Source organism: Archocentrus centrarchus, chromosome 12 (assembly GCF_007364275.1).
Source record: "Archocentrus centrarchus isolate MPI-CPG fArcCen1 chromosome 12, fArcCen1, whole genome shotgun sequence".
In the NCBI taxonomy this organism is placed as follows: Eukaryota; Metazoa; Chordata; class Actinopteri; order Cichliformes; family Cichlidae; genus Archocentrus; species Archocentrus centrarchus.
In genome coordinates, this window is record NC_044357.1 from 22100279 (window position 1) to 22113013 (window position 12735).

Consider the following 12735-nt stretch of genomic DNA (forward strand, 5'->3'; position numbering starts at 1 on the left):
CAGGAGAAAGGTTAGCTATCCATTTTATACCATCTTGGACCTATCAAAGGGCGGCACTCACAACCTGGCCGTCTGCTTTGTGCTACATGCTCAGTCTCTGTTTTAGAACAATAAGACTCTTGGGGAAGTGTCTGGACAGTTGAACTCAGTGAAAGGGGATTCAATGATTGTGATATTTTTTGAGTGAACATTTAAAAGAAAGAACTACAGAATGAACTCACATTGTAGAGTCAGATTTTATACATGGTGGATATTGAAACAAGGTGCATGGCAGGATAAATTCAATTTTATAGACATTATGTCTATGAAGTTACATAAACTTACAAGAAATGTTACTCATATAGCACCTTTAGAAATTGAGTTTACAGAGTGCTTTACAGAATGCAACAGATTTCAACAGAAAGCCAAGGTGCAAGTCCCAATTTATTGAGGGTGGAGCTACAGGAAAGTAATAAACTGTGTATCGAGTAGTATAAAAGATCAAATTGAAATGGGACCGCAAGCACTTCAAACCAAAGTGGTGACTTGATGAATGCCAGAACATTTCCATGGTTTACTGTAGCAGGACTGTGAATGGAGAATAGATATTAATCACAAAAATAGTCGTCCAGATAATTATACGCACAATGTCTGGGCGCACTTATGCAAGTTGAGATTTAAGCCACATGTAAACAATATACAGTGTCCTTGTAAAAGGAGCCTACAATTTGTCAATGACAATGTTGGGAATAGCTGGAAATAAACAAGAGCCGGGAAAAAAAGGGTGTCCCTACGTGACTGCAAAGTTTGGGATGGCGGTGAGCGCAGAGAAAATCAAACTGGTGAGAAAGCCCAGCAGAACAGTGAATAACATTACAGTTCAAGCTGCACTCCAACGGAGACATCGGAGAGCAGCTTGGGGTTCAGTATCAGCCTTGGCATACAGACTGGAGCAGTCAGGAATTGCACCACCGACCTTCCGATTAACAGGTGACCTGCTCTAACTCCTGCTGAGCTTTCTGTTTGGGCGTTTGGTTGTCTCTTGGACAGGAGGATGTAGCATTTGAGAATTTATTCATATACCTGTTTCTATTTATTTTTTTTGTCTCATTCTCAGTTTTTCCCACTGCGTTTACTGTATGATTGCACAATGAACTGCGATGCTTGCTTAGAAGCTGTTTCGCCTGAACAGGGACTTGAACCCTGGACCCTCAGATTAAAAGTCTGATGCTCTACCGTCTGAGCTATCCAGGCTCTTTGAGCTGGTCTAATGATTGGACAGCACACACACCTTTAATGACTTTAAAAAACAGGATTTTGGATTTTGTCTAATCCACACAGGGTCAAAATTACACATCCAGCAAAAGTGATGCTGAAGGTTGTGTAGTGTCTTAACTCGACAAGGCCAAGGCTTATTAACTAGTGATCTTGACTGACTACAATTGGCAGTCACCCGATCCAGCCCTAACTATATGCTTAATTAAAAAGGAAAGTTTTAAGCCTAATCTTAAAAACTGAATTTTAAATGCAGTCAAAATGACCACTTTTCAAAAGTGCATTTAAGTAAATTCTTAATTATATTTTATGGGTACATCACACACACACACACACTGTCAGCTGTAAGAAAGAGCACAACAACTGCTAAAATAGCATGTTTGCATGACTAGTTTTTGTGAGAAAGTTTTCTTGACAAGATCATTCAGGTGTACAATATGAATGCTTAAGGGCCCTTTTAAAAATGCCAGAGAAAAATGTGCAGATTAGGCCACACACACACAGACACATGCAATTTTTTTTACATTCCTTCCAAATTGTTTCCAACAGGTCAAATTTTTATTTATTTATTTTTAAAAGCATATTTTTAGCTGCTATAAAACTAAATGATAAACAAAGCACTTAAAATGACGTGTTGCTGCACCAATGCTGAAAACCACTGAAACCACTGGAATCTAAAATTAATCAGTGTGCATGCCTGCAGCACCTTTTAAATCTGGCTCCAGTCCTCCTGTGGCTTTCTGATATACAAAGCAGAATAAGTGGCGTTTTACGCTCACAGAGGAAAGCAGGGATGGTTTTAACATGCTAATGTCTTGGACAGGGAGAGACTATTTGAGCTGTGGCGGCGAAGGCCTGCAATTGATGCAGGGATGGCTGAGGCAGTGAAAGGAGGCGAGCGCATGAAGACTAATTATAGCAGGAAATAAGTCATCTGTGCTTGGTTTCTGCACATTTTTGTTTGCTCAATGGTGCTCGTTTTGCACAGTTTACAACAAATAATGTTCACCCTCAATGGGGTCCTGTGGAAAAAACAACAATGAACATCTGGAACTCATTTTTGGCAAAGTGATTATTCTGTCTGGGCTGTCAGGATAAAAATCTCTACATTGTTTTACCAAATTGCTACTACAATATTTATTTTTTATTTATGTTTGCCCACAAGATATTTTGTCCTGCATACTTATTAAACTGGATAAAACTGTATCCCACAGCTTAAACATGAATACGAAAAACAACAACAAAAAAAAAAAAAACAGTCCTAGAGCTTGAAGCTAATTAGTTTATCTTGGCTGATTATAAAGCGATGAGGCATGAGGCCAATGGTGCAGAAATTAAATGGTATGCATTGTTAAACTGAAAGTATTGTTTTAAGAAAGGAGCGTTGCTTTGATATTAAGGTTTTTGTGCAGCATGCCGTCAGCAGCTGAACTGGATGGGGGGTCTTTTAAACTCACACAATATTAATTTGTCTAACATTTCAGCAAATTGATGCCTATTTCCTCATGTGGGGAACTAACAGATCCCGACTCCCAACTCGTCAACATTTTTCCACCACATTTTAATGCATTTATCTTTGATTCTTTTCTTAAATTTGACTTACAGATCAAATCAGTTGTTAATGTCAGCTTTTCCTAATTAAGACGATCTAGAGAAGGTCACTGACGCTTTTCAGACTGAATTACTGCAATGGGCTTGCTCCAGATTTTTTATCAGATCTTTTTCAATCCTTTGTTCCATCCTGATTGGTTCAGTAATCAGCAGCTTTTAGTAATTCCAAATTCCTGATTGGCTCGTACTGCCGACCAGGCATTCTCAGTCGCAGCGCCAAAACTCTGGAGTTGTGTCCCTCTTCAGATTAGATTATCTACCTCACCAACAGTATTTAAATCCCAGCTGAAAACGTGCCTCTTCTCAATAGTTTTTTTCATGCACAGACTACTGTTAACTCACTGTGTCATTTTTCCCTGTTACTATTTATTCTTCTTATTATTTTTATATTAAAGTGTATCGGTATCTTTTAATCACTAGATTGTGTTAATGTTCTTGCATTATTTGTTTTAATTGTTTATTGGACATTTTACTGGCCGTACAGCACTTTTGCCAACATCTGTTTTGTTTAAATGTGTTATATAAATAAAATGACTTGACTCTCCCTTTAATGCAGGGTACTCCTCCAAAATACCACTTTACAAGATGATGGAGTACAACAACCTATAAAGAGGCATTCGGGGTGGTGAGTATTCACACGACTGATCTGATGAGTCCAAATCTTCCCTCTGCGATTGGCACATTGGGGTAAGAAGAAACTCAGATGCACTGATGCACCCATCATGCCTAGTGTCTCTGAGGGCAGAGTTATTATCTGAGGTTGCTTCAGTTGCTCAGGTCTACGTTCAGCATTGTTATGTGTCCCAAAAATCAGATCAGCTGATTACTTGAATACACTGAATGACCAGGTTTTTCCCATCAGTGGATTTTCCCTAATGACCCGGGTACAATTCTAATATGACTGTGCCAGGAAAGAATGTTTCAGGAATCATGAGACATCATTTTCCCACATGGATTGGCCACCGCAGAGTTCAGACCTTAACCCCACTGAAAATCTTTGGGATGTGCTGGAAAAGACGTCACACATCGGTCTCACTCGCCCACCATCAAGATCTTGGCAAAAAAATTAATGCAACACTGGATGGATTTGCATGTTGTGATATCGCATAAGTTTATCACAATGATGTCACAGTTGAATGCCATCAAAGCTAAAGGCAGCCCGCCAACCCCAGTGACCTTCAGCTGTTACAGTCTAACCAGATAAAACTCTATTCCACCTCTGAGGTCATTAATTGCTGTTTTCTTGGTCTCGATTCACAAATTGGATATCAAAGATAAAGCACACTCTGTACTCTCTCATTTTGCCTGGAGAGTGGTCAAATGTCCAGAATTATGCTGGAAGCATGTTGATGGTTACCAAAAGCATCTGGTTGAGGTGCAACTTGCTAAAGGACATTTAACCCTATATTTCAGCCTGCATGTATACTTTTGACCCCAGAAAATCCAAAATAAATGCAGTCTTGTTCACCCAAATCTTTGTTTTATAGGTTATTAAATATGCTGTACAATCATTCCACCCTGGAAAGATTTCTGACCAGTATTCTGTGGCAGTATGATGGCACAAAATGAACTGTAGACAGTACCTGGCGTTCTCTGCAGAGTTTTTACTGAGACAGCGGCACTCTTAATTCAATTCTCTCTCAGTCCCGACTAATGTCAAAGGAGAACATCCTGTTAATGATTTTGTGTGATGAGGTCCTTAGTTAATGGTAGATGAAAGCAGGAGAGTTTTCTTCTGCTAGCCTTTATTAACCCCCAAGGAGGAAGTCTCTCCACCCCCCCACCCCCCATGGAGGGGGGGCAGAAAGGACCGGGCTGGTCAGACCACAGAGTCTCCAGAGTGAGACGGGGTCACCCATTAGTCTGAAGATTACTGTGCAGCAAAATTACTCGAGGCCAGGAGGATGTGACTCAGGCCATACACACTGCAGGCCTCCAGCCATATAAACTCAAATATTTTACTATATAAGAAAAACGGAACAAAAAATTAACTCACACAATGATTTAGTATTACTGAGAAAATGACAGACTTTTGATTTTAAAGTGAACACCTGCTCTACCATCTGCCTCAAGTCATAAACATACTTAATTGCTAAATTTATTGCATTAAGTAACAGTGACAGTCACTTCTTCTTGGGGAATGAAACCTGATACTGAAATCTAATTTGGTCCAGCTCAGTTCTTTGTTCCCTGACAGGATTGATGTGATAGTTTTGCCACTAGTTACACAACATATGTTGCCAAAGGGCTTTCCAGTGTCCAATTTCTTTTTTTGCATTTTTGGCCACAGCAGCTTTTTTTATTAGCAGTGGAGAGAGACAGGAAATGGGGGGAAGATACGCAGGCAAATTGGTACCAGGCCGGGACTCAAACCCGCGCCGCCCGCACCGCAACACGGCATATGAATGTGGTCTCCGGCTTCACCACTAAGCCACCCGGGCGCCCATTCCAGTGTCCAATTTCAGCTGAAATCCCGTCAGATACTTTCAATAATGAGAGTAACATCTCAACTCATGGGAATCTAATTATCTTTTATCCACCATGTTAATTGCTCTTCAGGTGGCTTTAGAGCATAGCAGCCATCCATCCATCCATCCATCCATTCCCAGGCCGCCTGAAAGATATAATCTGTCTATCGTGTCCTGGGTCTGCTCAGGGCCTGTAACACCTCTCCTAGGAGATGGCTCAACTACTGAACTACTTCAACTGACTCCTTTTGACATGGAGGAGTAGCAGCTCTAGTCTGAAACCCTCCCTAATGACTGAACTTTCTTTAAGGCTGAGCCCAGCCACTCTTCGAACGCAGCTCATTTACAACAGTTGCATCTGCAGTCTCATTCTTTCAGTCTACCTACAGCTTGTGGACACAGTTGAGGGTAGGAACTTAGATTGACTGGTAAATTAACTGCTTCGCTTTCACACTCAACTCTCTCTTCACCACAGCAGATCAGCAGAGTAAGTATACAGCAACAATTTTGGTTTGTGTTGATGTTGTTCTGCTTCATTGGCTCCTCTCTCCTTCCATTACCTTGAAATTGTTCCCATGATTGAGGCTTTTTTGAGTTCCTTAAATGTATGAGACTAGCAAGGAAAATGGAGCTTTTTGGAAGCTCTCACAGTGGGAAAACACAGTTGTATCCTCATTAAGACACTAGAACTACCCAAAAACTACCTACTGTGTGCTTTTAGGTGATGGAAATTAGATGGCAGGTAAAAGAGTCATGCAGTAAATTACACTGCAGTACCTGAGACATCTTAAGTGAAATTCACAGTACTGTATGTGTTTCCACATACAGTACTGACTGTTTGTGACATGTTTTTACTGTTATGAGTACATTTTCTAGGTACTTGTAGTGCACTATATGTAGCTGTACTTACAATAGCAACCAAAAGCAGGGAAGAGTGCAATGTCAGACACAGCTTGAAACTGTTTCCTCTTAATTTTTTTTGTACTCCTGGTTCCAAGAGCTTGGTGGTCTCTGTATGTCGTCTCTGCTTATTGTGAATGATGTAGACCTGCTGGAGGTTGTCACTGAACCAGAAAGTTGATTCTGTTCATCTGGAATTAGAATTTTCAATGGGAGAAACTTTTCATCATCCATCCAAGTGACTTCTTCAGTCTCAGCTGCCTGCAGGTTTTCCCAGCCTTATAAAGAGTACAGTTGCATAATGACCAAACCAGCATTCCTCCCTGCCCAGGATTTGCACATCCTCATCACTGAAAGAGTGGGAGAGGGGAAACCTGCAGGCAGCTGAAGTCACTTGGACGTTTCTCCCACTGAAAACGCTACATCCAGATAAAGAGCATCAATTTTCTGTGATTTCCTTACCTGGATTATTGTGTATGCATCAAGATGATGTCATTGAGTGATAACTTCCATATTACACTGGACCAGTTTGCAGCCAGAGATGATGCGGTGAGGATGAGAATTATCCCCTCTACGTCCAAGGCCATGGTTCTCATCTGGAAAAAGGGGGAGTTTCCACTCGAGGTTCAGAATCAGAATCAGAATCAAAATCAGAAGGTTTTTATTGCCATATGGGTGAACAGGTTCACAGCATTAGGAAATTGCTGCGGTACTTCGTGCTTACAGAAAAAAACAAATAAGTGTAAAAACTATAAGACAATATACAAGTATACAAATTGCAAATATACAGAGATATTAGAGCTATAACTATAACACAATATTACAAAATTACAAAATATACAGCGCAGAGACTAATTAAAAGATAAAAGAATGTAAACTATATTCCACTAATATGTACATCAGTGCAATCAGACAGGTGCATAGACATAGGGTCATCAGCGTTTGTGGAGGGTGGTGGTAACAGTCTTAGGGTAATTGTTGAGGTTGGGGAAAAGTTGCAACCTCACGTAAAGGAATTCAATCAAATATGTCGGGAATTTGCTCACAAGTAGGGGAAGAAGTGGTACAGCAGGCTGGCAGATGGAATGGTGCAGAGCCTGTATTGGTGCAGATGCTGTACTGGTCTGTTGTGGCATAGAGGAAGCTGAGCGTTAAGGTGAAGCTGTTGATTTCAGTTTTACGCTCACGTGTGGCGACGAGCTGCGGGCAGTGAAAGACTGAGTCCTGACAGAAAGACTGAGACGGTGGGTACAACCGACAGAACCGGGCTTCCTCCGAAGGATGAATGGGCTTCTGAGTGGCGCAATTACTTACAATAGATAGATAGATAGATAGATAGATTTCTTTATTGTCATTGTTACAAGAACAACGAAATTAAAAGTGCCATCAGTCGGTGCCTAAAAAATAAATAAATAAAATAATAGCCATAATAATAAAATAGTAGCTATAGTGACTAATCATTTACACGTAAAATAACAATAAATAATAAATAATATTCTCACACACATCTTACATGTCGATTTTGTGGTTTGTTTGAAATTGTATTTAGTTTAGTTATTGCTACGCTCTCTATGGAGCACTTGTAGAAGGATACCAGCAGATTTTGCTTGATGTTGTTCCTCTTGAGAACCCTCAGGAAGTACATTCTTTGCTGGGCCTTTTTTGTCAGCTCAGAGGTGTTTGTGCTCCAGGTGAGGCCCTGCTCAATGTGAACCCCCAGGAAACGGAAGTCAACCACCCTCTCCACATAGACTCCCCCGATGGTCAGTGGTGTAATGTCCGTTTTGTTCCTCCTGTGGTCTATTACCAGCTCTTTTGTCTTTGAGGTGTTGAGGAGCAGATTGTTCTCCCTGCACCACACTAACAGCCGCTCCACCTCACCCCCTGTAAGCGGACTCGTCGCCTCCTGAGATGAGCCCCACCACTGTAGTATCATCAGCAAACTTGATGAAGGTGTTGCTGTGGTAGGCAGGGGTGCAGTCATGTGTGTACAGAGAATAGAGCAGGGGACTAAGCACACAGCCCTGTGGAGAGCCAGTACTGAGGCTGAGGGCAGTGGATGTGTGTTTTCCCACCCTAACTCTCTGCTGTCGGCCGGTCAGGAAGCTCATAATCCATGTGCAGGTGGAGTGAGGAAGACCCAGGTCCCCCAGTTTGTTCACCAGTCTGTGAGGGAGGATAGTATTAACAGCAGAGCTGTAGTCTACGAAGAGCATCCGCACATAGCTCCCCTGCTGTTCCAGGTGTTGCAGTGCAGCATGGAGGGCTGTGGTTACCGCATCCTCTGTGGACCTGTTGGTTCTGTAAGCAAACTGGTGTGGGTCAAAGCCAGGAGGGAGAAGTGCTGTGATGTGACCCCGGACCAGTTTTTCAAAACACTTCATCACCACCGGGTGAGTGCCACTGGCCGGTAATTGTTGAGGCTTGAGATGTGAGGTTTCTTGGGTAGGGGGACTATGGTGGAGGATTTCAGACAGGATGGGACGGTGGACAGGGCCAGGGACTTATTGAAGATCCTGGTGAAGACTCCAGCCAGCTGGTCAGCGCAGTCCTTCAGAACACGACCAGGGACACCGTCAGGTCCGGCAGCCTTCCTTGGGTTAATGGCCCGCAGCGTGCGCCTCACCTCATGCTCCTCTACAACAAGGGTTGCGATGTTATGGTCGCTTTGTGTAGTGTGGCCGCCTCTGTTGACTTCACCTCGAAGCGAGCAAAAAAGCGGTTCAGCTCCTCTGCCAGCGAGGCGTCACTTTCCGCAGCTGCAATGTTGGCCCTGTAGTTGGTGAGATGCTGGATTCCTCTATCCTCCTCCTGTAATCAGATTTAGCCACTCTGATGCCTCTCTTCAGGTTAGCTCGGGCTGTTCTGTAGACGGTCCTGTCCCCAGACCTGAAGGCGATATTCCTAGCCTTTAGCAGTAGCTGGACCTCCCGAGTCATCCAGGGCTTCTGGTTGGGGAAGACCCGGATGCACTTTTCCACAGCTACAGTATCTATACAGTTCTTGATGTAGCACAGTACACTGTCTGTGAATACCTCCAGGTCCTGGTGCTCAAAAACATCCCAGTTTGTCCTGTTGAAACAGTCCTGCAGTTGCTGTGAGGCATCCTCGGGCCACGATTTGATGGTTCTTGTGATGATTGGAGCAGTTTTCCTGAGGGGGGCATAAGCAGGGATTCAATGCAGGGACAGGTGATCGGACTGACCCAGGTGTGGAAGTGGTCTAGCCCTGTAGCCTAGCTTGATGTTCGAGTAGACTTTGTCCAGAGTGTTAGCTCCTCTTGTAGCACACTTTACATGCTGGTGGAAACTAGGGAGCACTGTCTTCAGGTCTGCATGGTTGAAGTCCCCCGCTATGATGTGCACAGCATCTGGGTAGATGCTCTGCAAATGGCTAATGCTACCATGCAAATGTCGAACAGCTGATTTGGCATTAGCATCCGGTGGTATGTAAACAGCGGTTTAGACAATGAGCTGAACTGGCTCACTCCTGCTTCAAAAGTTTCCATTCCCATCTAAAACAGATTCAGCAGTGTTTCCAAAAGCCTCTGTAGTGCAGTAGTTTAGTGTGTAAATGGATTAAGGGCAAAGGTGAACATAAATGTAAGATTATACCAATTATCTAATAAAGAGAAATTCAGGAACTTGGAACTTTGCCATTTTTAATAGTTGATATGGTTAGATCTTTAAGTTTGGCAGTCAGAGACTCCATTATTTAAAATTCACACAGACATTTTAAATTCTCAAAATTAGCCCCCCCCCCCCCCCCCACACACACACACACACACACACACCATCCATCCTGCACCCCTGTTTCAGTATTCCACAGATGTCCAAGCAGTGACATACCAGATGTTGGCTGGTGCCAGCTATTTGAAGACCTTTCCAGGCCTCATGACGGGTGAGAGACGGAGAGAGTGACAAGGAGACAGAGAAGGGGAGAGAAAGAAAGATGACTTTTGGCAACTCCTTTCGTCTCTCTTGACTTTGTTGCTGGCTGTGTTGCTTTTCCACTGTGTTTTAGTGTTTTTCCTGTATGTACTACAAGCTGAACTTCCCAGAAATGAGCCGGAGCAGACCAGCAGGAGTGCTTAAATACCTCACACTAGCGTGAAAGCACATTCGGCTTATTTCGTATGCTTTAAAATTTTGATCAGCAGCAGGGTATTGCATGTATTTTGATCTTATTGCTTAAGCAAAACTCTTATTTTCGAGGGTTTCTTGAGTTCAGAATATAGCAAGTGGGAGTTTAGTGGGAATACATTTTAAGTCAAGTGGATGTTAAAATGCAATATCTCATCAATGCGACTCATGAAAAAACACTGAGTGAAATTATTTAGGGCATCTTCCACTTCATCCTTTCTCATAGCTCATACAGTGGTGCTGATATTCAGGTGGCTTTAAATTCTCCTGGATTTTAGTGACAGCCTGTCAGTATCAGAAAACTACCAGCTTTAGTAATATTTGATTTGATTAGATTAGATAAAACTTTATTAATCCCTTTAGGAAGGCTCTGTCAGGGAAATTAAAGATGGCTGGAAGCAAAATCTGAAAAACAAAAAGTGGACTTTATTAGAAGAGATGACTACCAAAAGACTAATAAAAAACAAAAAAGGCATGCACAGAGGTTATGAAGCACAGAAACACAGACAAAGCCTCTGGAGGTACATAAAGGAAAAAAAACAAGACTGCCAACAGTGGACCTCCCATCACGACTGATATTGATGATTGCATCTTTGAGAACAGCAATTTTATGGTCCTTTGACAGCTTTTTGGCCCCAATACCAGTCATTCTTGGTACATTGAACCAGTTCTAGATTAGGCATCAGCACAAAGCCTAATTTGGGGAAGAGACTTTTAAACCTGGAGGCAGGATTTCATACTTCTAGCATAAGTCTGTAAGAAATGGGAAACAGCTGGCTCTGCCTAAAGTTAAAAATTAAGCTCACTAATTAACACTATATTTTGTTTCCAGAGCTTCTAGAGGTCCTTTCAGTGGTTGGTTCAGAGAGGCTTCCACCAGGCTCTTGTGGTCAATGACAAGGTTCTAGGTGTTCTATGTGTTCCCCATAGGTGCCTGGGGAGATCTATGGTCCTCCTAGAGGGTCATAAACATAGTCAAAAAGTTTCTTAAGAAGGTTTTAGTGGTCACTGAACATGTTGTAGAGTCTGTAAGGTCTAACAGAAGAAGTACTTAATTGGTGCTACTGATCTTATAGGAGGTTCCTGTGGCCTTGAAAGCCATTTAGGTGTCATTTAATTGGTTTGCTGGCAATAGTAATGCAACAGTGGAAACCAGGTGGTTAACTTTTGATATGGATGTCTTCTCTTGTGTCTTAACTCAATTTCAGAAAAAAAAAAAGTTTTTGTTAATTTAATTTTAAAAAATGAATTGTTAATTTAAAGAAAAACACGAGGCTATAATGGGCTTTAAGAAGCTTTTAGAGTTCCTTTAGGTCAGAGATCCTCAAATCCAGGCCTCGAGGGCCGATGTCCTGCAGCTTTTAGATGTGTCCCTGATCCAACACACCTGAATCAAATGGCTGAATTACCTCCTCAGTATGCAGTCAAGTTCTCCAGAGTCCTTCTAATGACTTCTATATTTGACTCAGGTGTGTTTAAGCAGGCACCTGACCTTGAGGCTTGAATTTGAGGATCCCCGCTTTAGGTGGTTCCCATGGTTAGTCTGAAGGTTCTGGGATCCCTTCCACTGGGCTCTAGTGATTGTCAGAATGATCTATGTGCTCCTTAAGATGGTTTAAGTGGTTCTTTAGGAAGCAGCACTTACTGAGTAAGTTCTATTGGTCTTATAGGAGGTTCTTGTTGGACTTAAGCACCAATTAGGGGCTATTTATGTGGTTTACTGGTAACGGTATTGCAACAATGTAAACCACATAGTGGTTAGTTATTTGCATGGGTGTCTTCTCTTGCGTCTTATCTCATTTTCAGAAAAAAAAAGTGTTAAACTATTAATTTAAAGCCAATCAAAAGGCTGTAATCAGCTTCAAGAAGCTTACAGGTCATTTAGGTAGTTCTTCTGGTTTATCTGGAGGTTCTGGGACATCTCCACTCTTATGCTCACTGACAAGAACCTTAGTGTTCTCTGTGTTAACAAGTTGCTGAGTAGAAGCAAGGTTTATTGCTCAGTGAAAATGTTATCGTAATTATGTCAGGGGTTCCAGTGGTCACTGAGAAGAATCTGTGTGGTCCCTGAAGTGGTTTGAGTGGTCCTTAAAGAAGTACTTAATGAGGAGGTTCTACTGGCCTTATAGAAGCTTCTTGTTGGCCCTGGAAAGAGTTTAGGGGTTATTTGGGTGGTTTACTGCAGATTTTAAACCAGTGCTGGTGTTCTCAGCTGTGAAAGTCAAAGTGAGGAAATGTGGTTTGAAAAAATAATTCCCTCACAGCAGATTTGGAGCATGTTCTTTTAATATATAACAAACAACAGTAAAGCAGTTCTGGAAACTTGTGGTAGTTAAACCAAGTAGTTCAACCATCTATAG

At 42.1% G+C, this 12735-nt stretch overlaps 1 non-coding gene across 1 annotated transcript; it reads right to left on the bottom strand.

Moving 5' to 3' along the window:
* Window positions 1-1160: 1160 nt before the first annotated feature.
* On the bottom strand, window positions 1161-1233 carry trnak-uuu (transfer RNA lysine (anticodon UUU)). The gene has a single exon. It is a non-coding gene; the product is annotated as a tRNA-Lys (tRNA).
* Window positions 1234-12735: the final 11502 nt, after the last annotated feature.